This window comes from Mustela erminea, chromosome 7 (genome assembly GCF_009829155.1).
Source record: "Mustela erminea isolate mMusErm1 chromosome 7, mMusErm1.Pri, whole genome shotgun sequence".
Taxonomy (NCBI): domain Eukaryota; kingdom Metazoa; phylum Chordata; class Mammalia; order Carnivora; family Mustelidae; genus Mustela; species Mustela erminea.
This window is the reverse complement of record NC_045620.1, coordinates 18,214,108-18,235,408: the sequence shown is the minus strand read 5'-3', so window position 1 is coordinate 18,235,408 and position 21,301 is coordinate 18,214,108. Positions and strand designations below refer to the sequence as shown.

The 21,301-nt window shown below is 41.4% G+C and overlaps 1 protein-coding gene across 7 annotated transcripts in view; it reads right to left on the bottom strand.

Annotated features, from left to right (window-relative positions):
• ZHX3 (zinc fingers and homeoboxes 3) overlaps positions 1 to 21,301 on the bottom strand; it is a 132,990-nt gene that overhangs the window by 58,719 nt on the left and 52,970 nt on the right. For 5 of the 7 annotated variants that reach the window (XR_004287480.1, XM_032350653.1, XM_032350655.1 and 2 more), the window contains one exon: positions 6,161 to 6,277. The gene's annotated coding sequence lies outside the window, so the exon portion shown is untranslated. Of the gene's footprint in view, positions 1 to 959; positions 2,193 to 6,160; positions 6,278 to 9,019; positions 9,207 to 21,301 lie in introns of those variants that run through there. The other 2 variants (XM_032350652.1, XM_032350657.1) reach the window with 2 other exon arrangements.

Below are 21,301 nucleotides of genomic sequence, written 5' to 3'. Positions count from 1 at the left end.
GGCAGAGAGAGAGGGGGAAGCAGGCTGCCTGCTGAGCAGAGAGCCCGATGCGGGGCTCGATCCCAGGACTCTGGGATCATGACCTGAGCTGAAGGCAGAGGCTTTAACCCACTGAGCCACCCAGGCGCCCCTTGGCTTCTTCTTATCCTGCTGGACCTCTGGGTGGCCATTGCTGGCCACTGCCTTTGTGGAAAATCATCTCTTCCGTATGGCTCTTTTCTACTTCTCCTCGACCTCTTCCTCTAGAATAAATTTGGCATTCTGGTCTGTCTGCAATCCCATTTACTAGCTTAGTAATGATGCCATGGAGTCTTAGTTTTCTGGCCAAGTAGAGCAGCAATAATTTCCTTATACAAGCTATAGAGAAGATAAAGGAAGTCACCTGAAAAAGCTCTTGCCACCCTGTGTGGGACGTGTAGTACAGTGCTTAGTACGTCTCAGTTTCCTGCACCTAAAGAACCAGTCTTTGCCCAGAGACCATGTTAAGCCCTTTTACTTTCCGTTTACATGTTCTACCTGTGGGTTTATGTCTATTCTCATGACTTCATGACTCTGACATCCTTCAAGCAAGCATGTCCCAACACTTTATCTCCAGCCCTCACAAACTACCCCTGACTTTCTTACCCATTTTTCCAACTACCCTTAGATATGTTTCCCTAGATCTCTTCAGGGGTTCTTGAATTCAACAAATCCCAAAACAGACTCTTTTTTGTCTCTTTCCAAATGAGTTTCTGCAATCCCCTCGGCACCTTTTGCCCCGCCCCATAAGTTGGTCAATATTTTCACCATCTGCTATCACCTTCCCTAAAACAAACCAAAAAACCCCTCTCAGTCAGCCTCTCATGCCCAGTCTCACCTGAGCGAAACACTAGCATTTTTAGACACTGCTTCAAAACACGTCATGTTCTCTTCTCCATCACCTCTGCTACCACCTTGCTCGAGTTCCCACCACTGCTTACCTGGACGGCTGCCAGAGCAGCTTCACTGACTTCCTGCTGTCCGTGCTTCACACCACAGCCTGTTATCTTCCTGAACACATACCTGAGCATGGCACTTCCCTGCTTTAAAGCCTCTGGGACACAGCCCACAGGACCCATATGGTCAAACATTTGAGGTGCTTCACAATGTGGCCCGACGTTCCTTTTTTCAGTCTCATCTCCAGCCAGGCTTTGATGAACTTGGGCAACAAACATGGGCACCTTCAGGCCCTAGCCCTTTTGCTTTATCCTCTACCTCATGAAGATCTCCTGGTACAGTAGCAGCACCTCCCAGCATGCCTTTGCTGATTCACCAAACATGACTCCCTCCATCCATGTCTCCCTCCCTCCCTCTGTGTCTCCAGGACACCTGAGACATCACACCTTTTGCCATTGTTAGTCTGCGTGTGTGCCACCTCCTCAACCAGAGTGGGGACCCTGATGGCAGGGTCAGAACCACCTTTATCTTCGTATCTCCTGCACCTACCTCAGCATCCACCCAGCTCAGAGTGACACCTCGGTGGTCATTAATTAAATGAATGCAGGAAGAGCAAAAATACTTCTGAGTACCAGCTGAAGCCCAGAAGAATGAGTACACCTCACAGAACAAATGCAAAATGCGCAAGAAAAAAACAAGGGGGTAGATAAGGAATAGGGAGAGGGGATGCCAAAACAGGGAGAAACTGAGTTTCCTTATATGGAAGGAAAGGAAAGTTCCTGCTTTTGCTTTGATCATAGTAAATAAATATAGAAACAAATGTTATTCCTGGCACTAAGAAAACTCGAAAGATTGTTCACCTTTAAAATTTGTTCAAAAGTTGAAAGGAAAGAAAAGCATTTCCCCAAAACTGAAGGTGTAACAGAAAAGAGACAACTAAAAAGTATAAAAATCAAGAAACAAGTTACATACAGAAAATAGAACAAATGCAACAGCAGCCATGAATTAAAGAGGATGAATTTAGATGTAAGTCATAGAGTCTTCAAGATCGGTTGAACAGAAGACAAAATCCAACAATATTTTGCTTGGAAGAGATAAGCTCTGAAATGACAATGAAGAAGTTAGAAATTGCTACAAAATCACCACATAAAGAATCTATGGATAATGAAAAGAACAGAAGACAAACATTGCTTTGAGTTTTGTCAAGAAGCAAAAGTAAAAACTAAGTACAACTAGTAACATTGAGAAACAACCCAGAAAACCAAGAAAAACTTTTTTTTTTAAAGAAAGGAGTTAGTTATTTTTTTTTCTTTTTTTTTTTTTGAATTTTTAAAAAATTTTTTATTTTTTATTTTTTATAAACATATATTTTTATCCCCAGGGGTACAGGTCTGTGAATCACCGGGTTTACACACTTCACAGCACTCACCAAAGCACATACCCTCCCCAATGTCCATAACCCCACCCCCTTCTCCCAACCTCCCTCCCCGCAGCAACCCTCAGTTTGTTTTGTGAGATTAAGAGTCACTTATGGTTTGTCTAGGAGTTAGTTATTTTGAAAGCAAAAACCGAATACTTTGGAAGGAACCTCAAGAAACAGATAGGAGTTGCTGCTTTAGGAGAGGTAAGTGCCTGCCTGTGGAACAGGAGTAGGAAACTGATTTTTCACTGCCTCTTCCTCTTTAAAAGTTTTATGTTTCTATTACAAGTTTCTGTGAAGAGACTAAAAGTGATACTATGGTAAATTTAATTTTTTTAAAAAAAGAAATGCATGAAGTTGGAACAACTGAAAATAAAGAAAGGCAATAAAATTGTAGGGGAGGTAGCTTGTGTTTATTAAATTTGGATGGGCACCTGGGTGGCTCAGTCAGTTAAGCATCTGACCCTTGATATCAGGGTCATGGGTTCAAGCCCCATGTTGGGCTCCACATAGTGCATAGTGCCAACTTAAAAAATAAAACACTTAGATAAATGGATTTTCTATTTAAAATGTAAAATTCTAGGGGTTCCATTTGCAACAACATGGACAGATCAAGGGGGTATGATGCTAAGTGAAGTAGGTTAGAGAAAGGCCAATACCATATGATTTCACCCATATTTCACCCAATATGCTATTTAAGAAACAAAACAAACGGACAAAGAAAAAGAGAGACAAAACAGACTCTTAACTATAAAGAACAGACTCTTAACTATAAAGAACAGATGGTTACCAGAGGGGAGGCGGGGAGGAGCATGGGAGAAATGGGTGAGGGGTATTAAGAGCACTTATCATGATCGTCACTGAGTAACGTACAGAAATGCTGAATCACTGTAGCGTACACCTGAAACTAATATAACACTGCAAGTTAATTATACCGGAATTTTAAAAAATTATTTAAAAAATAAAAAACAAATAAAATTCTGATGCTGTGCCTCACCCTAGACAAACTGTCTCAGAATCCCTGGGGGTGTGAACAGGCATTAGTATTTTATAAAGCTTCTGAGATGATTCTAGTGTGCAGCCAAGTAGAGTGACCACCGGCTCATGCGTATGTGTCTAGTTATCTAAATATCTAAAAAATACAATGCAGAAAGTGTAACCGTTTGAGATATTCGCAAATGGGAAGACAAAGACTGTGTAAGGGAACAGGAGTTCAAAAGAAGAAACCTGCAAGGGGGTATAATTAGCTATTGTGCAAATATCTCCAATACACTGCAATTTAGGCAAAGAAGCGGGCAGTTGCCTAAGTTTTATTGGAAGGGGACATGACCCCTGGCCACAATGAAATGATGGCAGCAAGAGGTATTAGTCTCTGCTCAAGGGCTATGGAGGACAGGAAGCATGTATGGGGATTCAAGAGAGGCTGGGGCAGAACAGCGATACCTGCGTAACTGTATGAGGTTAGATGTGAGATAAATTCCTAGAAATGATGGGGCGCCTGGATGGCTCAGTGGGTAAAGCCGCTGCCTTCGGCTTGGGTCATGATCCCAGGGTCCTGGAATTGAGTCCCGCATTGGGCTCTCTGCTCAGCAGGGAGCCTGCTTCCCTCTCTCTCTCTCTGCCTGCCTCTCTGTCTACTTGTTATCTCTCTGTCAAATAAATAAAATCTTAAAAAAATAAAATTCCTAGAAATGCAATTGCTGAGTCAAATGTATGTGCCTTTAAAAGTGAAAGGCCAATTTTAAAAGATCTTAAAGGTGAACTAGAAAAAGCATGATGTGTAGAATAAAGAAAACTTCGTACTTGATAGGTAGGAGGAGTGGGACCGATGAGCTCAGCTGGAGCGAGACAAGAAGGCTCAGTGTTACCAGGTAGTAAGCGCAGAGACTAACAGAGAATTCTGGTGATTCTAATTTGGCTTTGCCCTTCCTATCAACTTTGTCCCCTCAGCAGAAACCTAAAGGAGAAAGAGGGCAGGAGCCACACAGCTATATCTGAGAGGAAAAGATTTTTTTTTTAAAGATTTTATTTATTTATTTGGCAGAGAGAGAAAGAGAGGGAGAGAGTGCGCAAGCATGAGCAGGGGGAGCAGGTGAAGGAGAAGCAGACCCCCCGCTGCACAGAGAGCCCATGCAGGACTCGATCCCAGGACCCTGAGATCATGACCAGATATTTAACTGAATGAGCCACCAGGTGTCCCAGAAAAGATTTTCTTATTTATTTATTTTAGAGAGAGAGCAAGTGCAAAGAGCAGGGAGAGACAGAAGGAGAGGGAGAGAGAGAATGTCAGGCAGACTCCACACGGAGCCCAATGCGGGGCCTGATCCCACAGCCCTGAGATCATGACCTGAGCTGAAATCAAAAGTCAGACACTTAACTGACTGAGCTACCCAGGTGTCCCCGAGAAGAGAAAATTTGGGGCAGGAGCATTTCTGGACTGACTGGGAGAGCAAGGCCACCGGTGTGATGAGAACAGCTGGCATGAAGGTGAGCACCAGAAAATGTGCATAAAGTTCACTTGTGAATAAGCTTGTTTTACGCCACTTCTAGTTTAGAGGACTCAGATACAAGGCCACTCAATGATTTTTATTCAGTGTACAACTCAAAGTTAGAGAATGAGCACGCTGGAAGGTGTATATATCTAACAGTAGCCCTGAGTAAATTCACCATAAGGTAGGAAGTTCCAGAAGCTATAACAGTAGAAACAAATCCGCGGACTGCGTGGCCCAAGACTTGTGGAGGAGTGGTTGCTGCCATGGAGTTGTCTAAGTCAGGGTGACGTGCACAGAACTTCCAGCATGATGCACCGTCAACGGCTCTGACTCCATTTCTTCCCCTTCTCTTTCCAAAAATTTCTAGCTAGCACATTGAAGAAAAGCTCTTAACTTTATATGAAAAATAATGCAATAGATTTCCTTTACTTAAAAAGCTTTAATGATAGCAGCAACAACCACAAAACCCCAAAGTCTGAGCACAAGCTGAGTGTCTTTTTTTTTTTTTAATATTTTATTTATTTATTTGACAGAGACCACAAATAGGCAGAGAGGCAGGCAGAGAGAGAGGAGGAAGCAGGCTTCCCACCGAGCAGAGAGCCTGATGGGGGGCTCGATCCCAGGACCCTGAGATTATGACCTGAGCTGAAGGCAGAGGCCTTAACCCACTGAGCGACCCAGGCGCCCCACAAGCTGAGTGTCTTAATAACAAAATGTATTTTCTGAACTCAGTGTACTGAGTTCACAACTCAAATAAATCAATGACCCCAAAAAACCTTAAGTAGGGCACATGTACTGCAGCGAGTGAAGGCCAGGTCCACTTACACTGGTTATTTGCCTGTCTGCTTTGTCTTTAGTTATTACATTAGCATTGAAGCATGCTTCCTATTCCAGAGGGCAGCCTGAGTGTGTGGCTTGGATAACTGGTATTCAAAGTAGTGTTCTAGTTTTTCAAGTCAGTCATTTAATGAAAAGGAAGTCTAAGTCTCGCACCCAGACTAAAAGCTGGCCTCAGACTAAACCTGCACATTACAAAGACACAATACACAACTCAACTTTTGTATAGCCAGCAGTCAGCCTAAGATATAAGAAGTTCCTATCAAGTGATCTAAGAAATCACCTAAATTTTATATTCAATGCAGATTTTTGCATTCATCAATAAAAAGAAGAATCATTTGACCAAAGAGCTCAGCAATGAAAACGGAGGGAGGAGAAGATGAGGAAGTTTAACAACAACGCAAAGACTGAATATCGCTCCGGAGACTTAGGTGCTGCAAAGTCTGGTAACCGATATGGCCAGAAACTTGTTAAAATCCAGAAGCATACTATTTACCCAGGAAACATGCTTCTTCCTCCCTTCATTGGTCTGTCCAGCGTCTCCCTTCATGTCTCGCAGCCCTGTACGCATCTTGAAAGGTCCACTTGTTGCTTCGGTAGCTGCAGTTCAGTCCTGAGAAAGAAGCAGCAAACCGTTACTTTATGAGAAGAGATAAAGCACCTCTGGGAAGTGAAGCGATCCTCGCTCGCCAATCTCCTTTCCTAATTCATTTCCACCACAACTACACACAAACAGGAAAACCAAGGCCGGGGGCGGGAGGAAGGAGAGTAAAAGGGGACGGCACAAATACAAACTAGCAATTTGAAACTATAAAAATGCTAGTAGAAACTGAAAAAATAATGAGTGGAAGTAAGACAAACTCAATTCTCTCTGATAATAGATCAGAACAAGATGATTCGTAAAATGAGTAATTTTAACACTCTTTATGCCAGTGAGTTTCCCTGTCCCTCTGTCTAGCTGCATATGAGATGGCGTAACAGAGATGAGAAAACTAACCTATGTGTGGCCTTACAACTCCAAGAAAGCACACCATTAAAAATGGGTTGTTTTCTGATATTCTTCCATTCAAAGCCCTGGGGCTTTCTGGGCATGGATTCTAGTGGTACAAAAATGGTCTGGACTGTGAGTTCCAGGCCGAGGAACCATGTTATCCCTATCTTTGTCTCTGACTCTTACCCTGATGTCGTCCCACTCTTCCCAGCGTCAACGATGGGTAAACAGTAACTCTCGGCGAATGCATGAGACAATGACTATGTGATTTCAACAAACCACGAGAGACGCTGCATGCAGTGTTAAAATTTCTTGGAAAACAGCTGAAAAACCACTGCTTTTGAGTTACTTCTTTTTTTTCCCCAAAGCATTCTCTTTGGTTGAGATGCCCATTAGCAGGAAGGTAGCCCTAAAGTGAGTGTACCAGAGGCTCTCAGAACTTCGGATAGAACAGTCCGCCGGCACACAAGACAGGGTCAGAACTAGAAGCGTCTGTGCATGTAAACAAGTCCGCCCTCGCCAAAGCAGCTCCCATTCATCCTTTGCCAATATTCTTCCATCTTCAACGTTCACATCTCACGCTTCTACTTTGTGTCAGGTACTGGTCTAAGAGCTCTGACTACACTAACTTATTCATTCTTTATAACATTCCTATGCAATAGATTCCATTATTCTAATCCCCAAGGCGAGGAAACTAAGGCACGGAAATGTTAAGTAAATTGTGCAAGGAAATGCACTAGGCTGCTGTTCAAAGGCGGGGTCCCTGGGCAAACAGAAACCCACAGTAAGCGGCAGTGTCCTCAGCATACCTCACTTTCTTCTACTGCTGTCATGGGAGGACAGCACCATGTCCAGTAAAATTCACTCTTGTGGGAGAATTTTCCTAATTAATAATTGACTGAAAAACTGAACTTTGAATTCTACACAACTTAAAAACTGATCTTTTATTTTAAAACATTATCCACAGCACCTGGGTGGCTCAGTTGGTTAAGCAACTGCCTTGGGCTCAGGTCATGATCCCGGAGTCCCGGGATCGAGTCCCGCATCAGGCTCCCAGCACCACAGGGAGTCTGCTTCTCACTCCGACCTTCTCCCCTCTCATGCTCTCATTCACTCTCTCCCTCAAATAAATAAATAAATCTTTTTTTAAAAAAAATTAAGCATTATCCAGTGAACATAACAAAAAGGAGATCTTCCTAATTTTGTGGAAGTCAAAAGCAATAATTATTATAAGCCGAACACTCACATTTACCCACACCGTCAGCATATTATATTTATTCCAGGTACTTTGCTATGCTTACCAGATCCCTTCTTCCTTTGAAATTGCGAAGAACCGGCTCAGCCAAAGCATTTATTCTCTCACACTCTAGTTCAATTGAGTGGGACACGATGCTAATGATGCCAAAAGCCATGGATTCAGTCCACTACAAATCACTTCGCTTTGTTTGCTTCATGTCTACAAACTCTTAGCTGGACGGTGCACTCTGGATCTTATAAGGAATCAGGTGGGAGTGTGCAAGACAATGAACATAAATACATCTGCTGGAGAAACTATCCACAACCATCACACAGGGGCAGAGGCAGAACCATGGGACAGAAACACCAATTTCATTATAAAGGAAAACATCACGATCATTGACAAAGCACTTCTACGTTTCTGAGAACTCTTCTCAATGCCAGATATTTTGCCAAAATCTAACCTAAATTCCTTCGTTCCAAAAACAAAGAAGTTACAAAATAAGATACTCAGATTTTTAGTTTTTGCACAAGCTCTACCTGATCTGAAAACAGAACTTTCTTATGCCTGACACCAATTCCACTGACAATAAAGCATTATGTGATCGTTTACGGTTTCAGAAATTGTCACAAAAATCTCTAGCAGTGCAGTGTGGCAAACCACTAGAAAAATCTTATTGCAATATGCATGTATATAGCTTAGATTCTTTTTTTTATTATTATTCATTTGAGAGGGAAGAGAAATTAAGCAAGCACAGGAGCAGAGGAGAGGACCAAAGGGAGAGGGAGAAGCAACCCCCCCCCCACCCCCGAGCAGGGAGCCAGAGCAGAGCTCAGGACCCCGGGATCAGGACCCAAGCTGAAAGGGGACAACTGACTGAGCTGCCCAGGCACTCCTCTTTTAAAATTGCTCTTAATCTTCATAAAACCAAAAGCTGTTCCATATCCAAAATAATATAGTTATTTTAAACACAATTTTTCAAGTTAAATGAAGAAACTAACTAACATTAGTCCATATCACATTTTAAAACCACCCAGGGCCCATTGTAGGAGTTTTACCAGCTTCCACAAATAAGAATGGAAAAGCAAAACTGTATTTCTTAATTGTTATTTTAGAAGGAAACCCACTTGGGATCATCCATCTTCCAGTTTTCCTGCCCACAGCTGGAAAGAACTTCCCCAGTGGACAAACGCCGTAAAGCACGTGGATTCCAACAGTCACCAGGTAACTATGACAGCAAAGCCACCGTTATTTATGAGATCATAAAAATGATATGACGTCATTTAAAAAAAATTCACATAACATAAAATCAACGATTTTAAAGTGAGCAATTCACGGACATTTAGTATATTCACAATATTGTGCAACTATCACCTCTACCTAGTTCCAAAACATTTCAGTGACCCCAAAATGAAACATCGTACTCATTAAGTAGCCACTGCCACCCCCCTGCTCCAGCCCCAGCAACCACTACTATGCTTTATGTCCCTATGGATTTACCAATTCTGGGTATTTCAGAAAAACGTAAATCACATGAAAGGTGACCTTTTATATCCGTCTTTTACTTAGCATGATTTTTTTTAAAAAATTTTTTTAAGATTTTATTTGTCAGAGAAAGAGAAAGAGAGAGGGAGAGAGACAGAAAGAGTACAAGCAGGGGGAGCAGCAAAGGCAGAGGGAGAAGCAGGCTCCCTGCCAAGCAGGGAGCCCAACAGGAGACTCGATCCCTGGACTCTGGGATCGTGACCTAAGCCAAAGGCAGATACTTAACCAACTGAGCGACCCAGGCATCCCTAGCATGATATTTTGAGGTTCTTCTGTATTGTAGCATAATCAGTACTTCATTCCTTTTTAAGACTGGAAAATATCCCATTGTATGGATATATCACATTTTGTTCATTCATCCAGTGATGGACATTTGGGTTGTTTTCACCTTTCCCTACTGTGGATAATGTGACTATGAACATTTGTGTACAAGTATTTGTACACAAATATAGATCTTCAACTACTTGGTGTATATACCTAGAAGCAGAATTGCTGGGTCATATAGTAATTCTATGTTGAACTTTTTGAGGAATTGCCAAACTGTTTTTCATAGTGACTACATCATTTTTCCTTCTTACCAACAAAGCGTGAGGGTTCCAATTTTTCCATACTCTCACCAACACTTATTTTCTGTTTATCACAGCCATCCTTGTAGGCATGGAGTGGTACCACACTGTAGTTTTTTATTTGCATTTCTCTACTGTCCAGTGATGTTGAACATCTTTTCATAGGTATGTTGGCCATTTTTCTATCTTCTTTGGAGAACTGTCCAATCAAGTCTTTGTCCATATTTTAATTGGGTTGTTTTTTATTGCTGAATTGTAAGAGTTTTTAATATATTAAGAATACTTGGGCCCTCATCGGATTTGCAAATGTCCTCTCCAATTCTCTAGATTTTCTTGCCACTTTCTTAATAGTGTCCTCTGATGCACAAAAGTTTTAAATTTTGATGGAGTCCAATTTAGCTATTTTTTTTTCTTTCACTGCTTGTGCTTTTGGTGCCTTTCTAAGAATCCATTACCAAATCTAAAGTCATGAAGATTTACCCTTATGTCTTCTTCTAAGAGTTTTGGCTGTTACAATTGGGTCTTTGATCCATTTTCAGTTACTTGTAGTATATAGTGTGAGGTTGGGATCCAACTTCGTTATTTAGCATGTCAATGTCTAAGTGACCCAGCACTATTAGTTGAAGAGATTGTCCTTTTCCCCATTGAATGGTCTTAGCTGCATCAAATTGCATCAAATGCAATTGATGATAGATGTATGGGTTCATTTATAGTTCAATGCCATTAATCAATAGGTCTATCCTTATGCCAGCACCCCCCATTTTGATTACTGTAGCTTTTTAAAAATTTAACATTTGAAGTTTTATGCCTGCATCATCTTTCTTTTTTAAGACTATTTTGACTATTCAGAGTCCCTTGCAATTCCATCTGAATTTTAGGATTAACTTCTCCATTTCTGCAAAAAACGCTATCAGGATTTTGGTAGAGATTACACTGTCTGTAGATCACTTTGGGTAGTACCGCCAACTTTATACTATCAAGTATTCCAATCCATGAACATGGACTATCTTTCTGTTCTATGACGTAATTTTAACTTGTCTTAAAATGTCCCTGATAAAGTAATGCAGTAATTTTCTTTAGTTGTATCTCTATGGTAATCTACCAATGCCCTGGAGTAATTCACAAATATGAAGTTTATACTTGTCATGGAGAGCCCAATATTCATATCCCAGAGAAAAAGTGTCAGTTACTCAGGGTCTTACTGCTTACTTTTGCCTACAGAAAAGGCAAGAACTCAAGGATTTTCATTTCCCTCATTTATAATTAATTTTCAGTTCCCAGTAGAGGAATTTATACACAGGAATCTTGTATGTTCACTGATAAGCCTGATGCGGGGCTCAATCCCAGGACCCTGGGATCATGACCTGAGCAGAAGGCAGAGGCTTTAACCCACTGAGCCACCCAGGTGCCCCAAGAATAAGTTGTTTTTTTTTTTTTAAGATTTTATTTATTTATTTGACAGAGAGAGATCACAAGTAGATGGAGAGGCAGGCAGAGAGCGAGAGAGAGAGAGAGAGAGGGAAGCAGGCTCCCTGCCAAGCAGAAAGCCCGATGTGGGACTCGATCCCAGGACCCTGAGACCATGACCTAAGCCGAAGGCAGCGGCTTTAACCCACTGAGCCACCCAGGTGCCCAAGAATAAGTTGTTTAATAGGCTTCATTAGAATGGTAACATAAACTTTCGTCCATATAGTTCATATCCCCCAAAAAATGATTATGAAATATTAACTACTTTGTCAAAGAATGTGTTCAAACATAGTTGGTTACTTAGAATTTAAAGACTGGCAGGGAGAGAAGAAAGATTCCAAAGGTCTTTTCTCTAAATTTTTTTTTTTGCTAAAGTCTATGAGAATACAGTTTTTGAAGTTATAAATGTAACTTGGCATGGACACAATCTGTTCTTTCCAGTTTTGGGTTTTTTTTTTTTTTTTAAGATTTTATTTATTTGAGAGAGAGAATGAGCCGGGGGAGGGGCAAAAAGAGAGGGAGAAGCAGACTCCCCACTGAGAAGGGAGCCTGATGTGGAGCTTGATCCCAGGATCCCAAGATCATGACCTGAGCAGAAGGCAGATGCTTAATCAACTGAGGTGCCCCTGTTCTTTGCTCTTACTTCAAAATTGTAACCGAAGATAACAAAGTAACCCATGAAAAATTACAGTGGTGCTTTTTTAAGACTACTAAATTCAAGCAAATGATATATACCCCACAAGTAAGAGTCATCTTAAGACTAGATTATTAGTCTGACCGGCAGTGATTGCTTCAGTTCCCACACTTAATGTCAGCTTTTCAAAGCTTCAATTTACAACTCCTCTCAACATATGGGTCACACAGGGTGCATGGTCCATGGTGATCTCAGTAATATAGAAAAGAGTTTTAAGAATCAAATTGCTTATAAACAACTTCAATCAGAAAATTCTGGTTTTTAAAAAAATATTTTATTTATTCGTTTGAGAGACTGAGCAAGTGAACCAGCAGAAGAGCACAAGTGGCAGGGAGCCCAAATGCAGGGCTCAATCCCAGGACCTTGGGATCATGAAGGCAGATGCTTAACCACCTGAGCCACCCAGGTGTTCCTTCTATCTGGTTTTTAAATAAACAACTAGAAACCAAATTCTGGGGAAAAGACACCCAATTCCATGCACTTTGGGATCTATAATGAAACCAAAGGCAATAAAAATATCTTCTGGCAGGTGCTCAGGGTCAGTGCCTTGGCAGGGAATGTTAGCTAATGCAAAATTAGAAAGTCTGATATTTGTTTTGTTTTGCTTTTTAACCAGAAAGTTTAAGTTGAAGAGGGCAAGGAAAAAGGAGGCAAGAAAAAGAAAAATAGACCAGAACAAGAAGTGAGAGCCAGAAGATAATCAGGTAAGAACCTGACACAGTGAGATAGCAGAGAGACAACAGCCCAGGGAGGTGGAAAGCCGGCCCAGGGTGTACAGGGAATGGACTCCTTGCTGGCTGAGTCCACTGCCAAGTGTCAGAGGACCCTTTCAGCACAGTTACCAACAAAGTTGGTCAATATAACATCTGTGATCAACTTACTCTTCATGGCAAGAGTTTTGCCATAAATTCTTCTATAACATGGCAGGTGAAGGGTACCCTCTCCTTTGGTCTTACCACTGCCTAATTAGGGCTGCCATGATATCCCATCCTCTAAGAGTGTCTCAACAAGCTAACTGAATAACTGTACTTCTCCCCCCACATTTCCTCAGCTCTGTTTGCACTCTGTTAACCTGAACTCTCTGTCAAGATTCAGGAGACAGATGGGATAAAAGGGCAGTGCCTGAGGAAATGGGACAAAGGCCATATTCCCCTTGGTTGGTGATGGCACAGATGGAAATGAACTCTACAACGAATGAGATTAGGGGAGGAGGTGCTGTGCCCTATTCTGTCACAGCGATACGCATCCTGGATCTCTCAGACCTAGAACTCACAATCCCTGCTCTTGGGTAACACTGAATATCTGCATGTATGATGGCCACTTGAGTCGAGGGGTGAGGAGGTTCTTCTAGTCATCAGACCATGTGCCCCCAAGGTCATGGGTTTCTTACACACCGGAAGAGTAGTCACAGGCTGCACAGCAAGTGCTTCATGTACTGCTGGAGCTCCTTACCCCAGAAGCCCCAGAAGAAGGGAGGCTAGGTGGGCACTCAGGCGGGCAACACTTGCTGCAGGGCCAGCTGGGGTGAGGAAGCACCCCACCCCACTCTCACGGTCAATGCTCAGCATTCTGAGTAACTTCAAACAGCTGCTCTGATTTGGTCTCCATGTGGTAGTGGCTCTCTTGGTCCCTGACTGGATGCCCTGAGCTCATTCACTGCTTAGATTTCTCTTTTTGCTCCCTCCCTTTCTTCCGTTCTTCCTTCCCTCCCTTCCTCTCTCTCTTCCTTCCTTCCTTTCTCCCTCTCCACCCTCCCTTGCTTCATTCTCTAAAAGGAGCTCTCAGTTAATCTTCAGGCTTGCCATTCTGTGCCCAGGAGCTGAACTCCTGCGGCATCTGCCCTGGTCAGTTTGGTCTTGTTCTCTGCTCTCTCTGTGGTGGTCGTAGTTACAAGCTCCTAGAAACAAGCCCTTAACTTCAGAGCAAGCATGGCTAGACAGAAAAAGAGAAGCAGAGTGGCATGCTGGTGTTTATAAGACAGCTACAAACTAACCATCCCTGATTTTAAACTAACCCAGGCCTGGACACATCCTACATGTCTGTCAGCATGAGCATGGAAAAACAAATTGTGGGATTTATGCAACAGAATACTGCTCAGCAATTAAAAAGAAAAAAATCCATTGCACAATATAGATGAATCTCAAAATCATGTTAAGCAAAAGAAGCCAGACATTAAAAAAATATATTATATGATTCTATTTATATGGAGTTCTAGAAAAAGTGAAATTAATCTATGGTGGTAAAAATCAGAATAAAGATTACCTTTGGATGGTGAAGACTGACAACAAGGGAGCATGATAGAACTTTTCTGTAGTGACAAAAAGGATCTACATATTGATTGGGGTGGTATTTATATGGGTATAAACATTTGTCAAAATTGGACTATACACTTAAAATCTGCACATTTTGCTGTATGTCAATGATATCTCAGTTTTTAGAAATAAAAAAGCTAAAAAGTCTTCACAAAAAATGCAAAGGGTGCCTGGGTGGCTCAGTGGGTTAAAGCCTCTGTCTTCGGCTCAGGTTATGATCTCAGGGTCCTGGGATCGAGCCCCGCATCAGGTTCTCTGCTCAGTGGGGAGCCTGCTTCCCCATCTCTCTCTGCCTGCCTCTCTGCCTACTTGTGATCTCTCTCTCTCTGTCAAATAAATAAATAAAAATCTTCAAAAAAATGCAAAAAGACAGTTTTTCATTATGTTGCACTTATGTGACTAACCATATAAGAAAATACTTGAAGGACTCAAATATACTTTAGACAAAACTAAGATAAATCTCTGTAAAGTAGTACAGAGGGACCCCTGGGTGACTTAGTTGATTAAGCATCTGTCAACAGCTCAGGTCATGATCTCAGAGCCCCACACTGGCCTCTTTGCAGGGAGCCTGCTTGTGCATGTTCTCTCTCTCTGACAAATGAATAAAATCTTTTTTAAAAATTTTTTAAAAAGTAGGGGCACCTGGATGGCTCAGTGGATTAAAGCCTCTGCCTTCTGCTCAGGTCATGATTCCAGGGTCCTGGGATCGAGCCCCGCATCGGGCTCTCTGCTCAGCAGGAAGTCTGCTTCCTCCCACTCTCTCCGCCTGCCTCTCTGCCTTCTTGTGATCTCTGTCAAATAAATAAATAAAATATTTTTTAAAAAAGATTTTTTTTTTAAAAGATTTTATTTATTTATTTGACAGAGAGAGAGAGAGAGATCACAAGTAGGCTGAGAGGCAGGCAGAGAGAGTGGGGGGAAGCAGGTTCCCTGTTGAACAGAGAGCCCGATGCGGGGCTCAATCCCAGGACCCTGGAATCATGACCTGAGCGGAATGCAGAGCTTTAACCCACTGAGCCACCCAGGTGCCCCAGAAATAAAATCTTTTAATAAAAAAAATTTTTTTAAGTAGAAATTTGTATCATTGTATACATTTAATTCTTAAGACCGAATTACATAAAGAGTCCCCTCAAATTTCCCTTACTCTAACATCCAAGTTAAGTATTTTGAGCATGTTTTAAGAGCAGAAAGTATTGTGTAGAGAATGAAAAGACTAACTTGATATTTTTTAATGTGTGAAAAATTTCCCCTGATTATAAGAACACATATTCAATGTAGGAAAACCTGGAAAATACAGAAGAATAGGGGCATAAAACTCACATAATCCAAATCACAAGTATAAAAGAGAAAATTAAAAGTCATCTGAAAGGGCGCCTGGGTGGCTCGGTGGGTTGGGCCGCTGCCTTCGGCTCAGGTCGTGGTCTCAGAGTCCTGGGATCGAGTCCCGCATCGGGCTCTCTGCTCAGCGGAGAGCCTGCTTCCCTCTCTCTCTCTCTGCCTGCCTCTCCATCTACTTGTGATTTCTCTCTGTCAAATAAATAAATAAATAAAATCTTTAAAAAAATCAATAAATAAAATAAAAGTCATCTGAAAAACATCAACTACCCAGAGATAATCACTGTCAACATTTTGATATACACACAATTTTAACAAATTGGGATCACGGTGTACATATTCTTACTTTTTTTCCACTTAAATATATGGAACAGGCATTTTCATGTCACTGAGCATTCTTCCCATTTTTCATTAATACTACTAAGGTTAAATATTTTCATGTGATCATTGGCCATTCTTATTTCTCTGTGAGACAACTTGGCAATTTAAAAACCATTTTTTTCTTACCACATACACTGTAAAAATTTGGAAAATACCAGAGTATACAAATATAGGGGGGAACCTCACATAATCCAAGCTGTAAAAACAATTACCATTTATTTTTACTTCTCTTTGCACATACATTCTTCTTACAGAATTGATATTCTGGATAAATCTGTTTTAGAGTCTATCTTTTGTTCATTTAGCATCCTTAAAAACCATACAAACATTTTCCCTATGTCATTAAAGTCTCAATATTTATTTTTGTTAGCTTCATTTTGTTCATAGAATTTTGTTAGCTGCATAGATGTACATAATTTAACAACTGTTCAGTGTCAAGCACTTGAACATGTTCTTTGTGGTTTTGTTTTTATTTCGTTTATAATGTAGAGATAAACATCTCTGAATATAAATTAGTGTCTTAACCTATGATTATTTCCTTGGGTTATTTTGCCATTTAAATCCCTGGGTTGAAAAAATGTGAACTTTTTTTTTTTTTTTAATTAGGCTCCACGCTGGCCTTGAACTCACGACCCTGAGATCAAGACCTGAGCTGAGATAGAGAGTCGGATGCTTAACCCAAAAGTATGAACATTTTTAAGGCCCTTATTGCCAAACTGCACTGACAATTATACCAATTTGCATTCTACAAACAGTATATAAGAATATCTGTACTCCCACAACCCACACCCTTGATGGCATTAAATTCTCTCTCTCTTACACATATACGCCCACATCTCATAAGCTCCCTACCACACCTTCCACCATAACTCCCCCCCCAAACACACCTTGCTAATGTGATATGTGAAAATGATTTCTTATGACTTTAAATGCATTTTTCACTAATGGAATGAAGTTGTTTTTCATTTGGTTAAACCATTATAGCTCCCCATCTCTGAAGAGTCTGCTTAATCCTTTGTATATGTGACACTTTTTGGAGGTAACCAGAAAGTGTTTGGGGATTTCTGGTTCATGACAAATAAGGGAGCAGTAGAACGTAATTCTCCCCTTCCTTAAAATGACAAATACAAAAGACTATGTAATTATTTAACAGTAAGAATATACATTATAGAAATATAAGAGGAAGCGTAAGCCCACAGCAGCACAGGATAAACTGGACACATGCCATCAGGAGGACAGCGCAGAATTCTGCTCTGCACTCCCCAAGCAATCAGAACTGAATGGTGACAAGTGCTAACCACTAAAGGAGCCTTCAACTTGAACCAAGCAAAAGACTTCCAAAAATGTCATTGTGTCCAAGAGAATCGTGGGGGGAAAACAAACCCAAATTCAGAAACAGTGGAAGCTGGATGTAGAGAAGTTGAAGTGGACCAGGGATTGTCAGGGAAGTAATAAAAGATCTGTAGAATAGCTGCAGCCCCCAACGTTCTCAGGAAGGCTAAGCTACGAGAACAGCTCTCTACAGTAAAGATGGGATCAGCAGTAGGGGACCACCACCTAAAGCCTAGGACTGGAGACCGAAGAGATAACACCACAGATGACAAGACATACATCCACCTGGAACAATCCACCCGGGGCAATACCGCAGCCACTGAGCAGTCCCGGGGTTCCTGTACTCTGAGTTCATTCCTGGAAGAACAGTTCCCACCTACAGTGCGGGAAGCTGTGACAGTTGCCACTCTGATCACATAGCCAGGGTTCCTAACAAAGCTGTACATCAGAATCATCTGGGGAGCTTTTAAAAAATACCAGTTGAGGTGCACCCGGGTGGCTCAGTCAGTTAAGCATCTCACTTTGGCTCAGGTCACGGTCTCAGGGTCCTGAGATGGAGCCCCGCATCACACCGGCCTTCCAGGTCAGCGGGCAGTCTGCTGGTCTCTCTTCCTCTGCCCCTTCCTCTGCTTGGGTGCACTCTCTTTCTCTCTCTCTCAGATAAATAAATAAACTCTTAAAAATGCTAATTGACATGCACATGGCCAATAGGTTTGTGAAAAGATACTCAGTATCAATAATTACTGGGGAAAGGCAAACCAAAGTGACAATGAGGTACCACCTTACATCTGTTACAATGGTTATTATCAAAAAAGTGGTGATGCAACATGGGGGCTTAAGTGGGTAGGAGAAGAATCAATGAAACAAGATGGGATTGGGAGGGAGACAAACCATAAGTGACTCTTAATCTCACAAAACAAACTGAGGGTTGCTGGGGGGAGGGGGTTTGGGAGAAGGGGGTGGGATTATGGACATTGGGGAGGGTATGTGCTTTGGTGAGTGCTGTGAAGTGTGTAAACCTGGTGATTCACAGACCTGTACCCCTGGGGATAAAAATATATGTTTATAAAAAAAATAAAAAAATTAATTAAAAAAAAAAAAAGAAAGAGAGAGAAAAAAAAAAAAGGCAAAAAAGAATGAGTGTTGGTGATGTGAAGAAAGGGAATCCTGTGTACCACAGGTGGGAATGTAATTTGGTGTAGCCACTACAGAAATTGTATGGAGGCTCCTCAAAAAATTAAAAACGAACTATCATATAATCCAGCAAGTGGAGTTCTGCATATTATTTGAAGAAAAAGAAAACACTAACTCAGAAAGGTATCTGCCCAGCCATGTTCACTGCAGCATTATTCACAATAGCCAACATATGAGAACAACCTCAGTATTCACCTCAGTATGAAAGGATAAAGAAAATTTAGTGTACATATACACAATGGAATATTTTTCAATCATACAAAAGAATGAAATCCTGCCATTTGAGACAACATAAATGGACTTTGAAGGCACTTTGCTAAGTGAAATAACTCAGAGAGGAAAAGACACTTAGATGGGACAGGAATCCCATTTATAGGTGGAATCTTAAAAAAAAAAAAAAATGCAGCTCATAGATACAGAGAACATATTGGTGGTTGCCAGAGACAGGGGGTGGTGAGTAGGAGGGGTAGAGGGTGGGAGAAATGGGTGTAAAATGAAACTGGAGAGAAGCTGAAAGAGAAGGCACAAAGTGACTGTGACCGCAGAAGTCTTGGGTGACAGCGGCCTGTATTTGGGTACTGGCACTGGAGACGGGTGTTCTATGTTGGAGGTAGGATCAGCAGGCCTCCCGGTAGAGTGGGCATGAAGAAGAGAGTTCTAAGGATGACTCCCAGGTTTAGGACTTTCATAGCTAAGTTCTTCAAGGTACCATTTTACCAAGATGAGGAAGACTAGAGATCAGCAAGTTGCCAAAAAATACGAAGTGCCCTTTTGGTGCTTTTCCTCTGCAGTAATTTTTCATTTAAATTCTGGATTCTGTGATATGCTGCAAACACCAAGGGCAATTACACAATTTCTCTCTCACCTTCTCTGCCAAGTAACCACCTTCCTCAAGTACACATTTTTATGCATTATTTAACACTGTAGGATCAATGCCTCAGAGGTCAGTAGACACAAGTAGGTAGGTTCTCCATGCTTCTAATGCGGTCCACCTCTAAATGACAGCCAAACATCAACTCTAGAAACCTAGGTCCATTACACTCCGTAAAACTGGGGAAACAAGAAACCTAATAAACTGTATAGTGTCTTGTGACTACTTTTCACAATTATTTTGATCAACCCCTGAATAGTACAAGTAATAACACTCAAAATTCAGGGCCTCACCAAAGATAATTCATAACTCTTTAAGTGTCCCATCTTTGTGTGTATGTGATTTTCTAATATCCTGGAAATGAGATCTTCCCCCAACCTGCATCTGTCCAGCTCTTCTTCCCAAAGTCCGTAATGCAGAGCTTCAGCTATCCACTACCTATGCAGTTGAAGGACTTCCTAAAAAGACTGCCCACCACTAAGGGCAAAGGCAAATACATCCCCTGGGGAGGCCATCGTGGAATATTACTTTATCTTATCTATGGTTTCCATGAATCAAAAACATAAGTAATTGCATGCTTCAATCTCCAAGATAAACTCTGTTCAGAACATAGCTTCTCTAAGAACAGTCTTAGGTGAGAAAAGGGTAAGGAGGTCTAAGGTGAGAGGTCTTAAGTAAGGTCTTAGGTGAGAAAGGGGTAAGGAGAAAGGGAAAAGGACAAACTTTACCCTCTGTACTTGTAAATATTTTGCCTGTTACAAGTGTGTATGTGTGTATGCTTGTGTATTACATAATTCCAAAAAGAAAAAAGGAGAAAGATTACCTAAAACCTCTACTTCTCAAACCTTCGTAATAAAAGGGTTTCTCCAGGGGTGCCTGGGTGGCTCAGTCGGTTGAGCGTCTGCCTTCGGCTCTGGTCATGGTCCTGGGGTCCTGGGACTGAGGCCCGAGTTGGGCTCCCCGCTCAGCGGGGGCCCTGCTTCTCCCTCTCCCCTGGCTTGTGTTCCCTCTCTCACTGTCTCTCTCTCTCTCTCTCAAATAAATGAATGACATCTTTAAGAAAAATAAAAATAAAAATAAAGACTTTATATTAAAAAAAGTTTCTCCAAAGTAATGAGAAATCTGTACTTGCTTCATGTTACAGTTACCAAAGAAGTAATGCTTATTACATAATTACTTTAAAAGGATTACAGTTGTTGATCAAATAAATGACTTCTAAAACATTTGGTACTTACAAGGCCCCAAGGACAGTATCACCCTAGACTGTCTCTTGCTCTCAGACCACTCACTTCCCTTGCCCTCCTCCTCTGCTCCAAGTGCTTCAAATCCCACCCCGCCAACAGTCCCCCAAGCGAGCTTTCTCTCAAGCACAGAGTGGGCTGCCTACCAGCTCTCTGCTCTTGGATGGCCCACTGCCTCCCAAGCTCAACATGTCCCAAACCTGAATCATCATTTCCTTCAGACCTGATCCATTTCCTTTATTTCATGTTTGACAGCAACTTTTGAGCTACTTATTCATGAACTTAAAATCTCCATAATGGTAGTGACTTTTTGCTCAATGCTATCATCCCTTTTGCCTAGAAAAGTGACTGGCACACAAAAGACAATAAATATTCATTGCACAAATAAATACTTAAAAATTTATGCTATAATGTTAATCATAAACTCAGAAAACTAAAAAGATCTTGGTATGTTTCCCTAGCCAATACCTA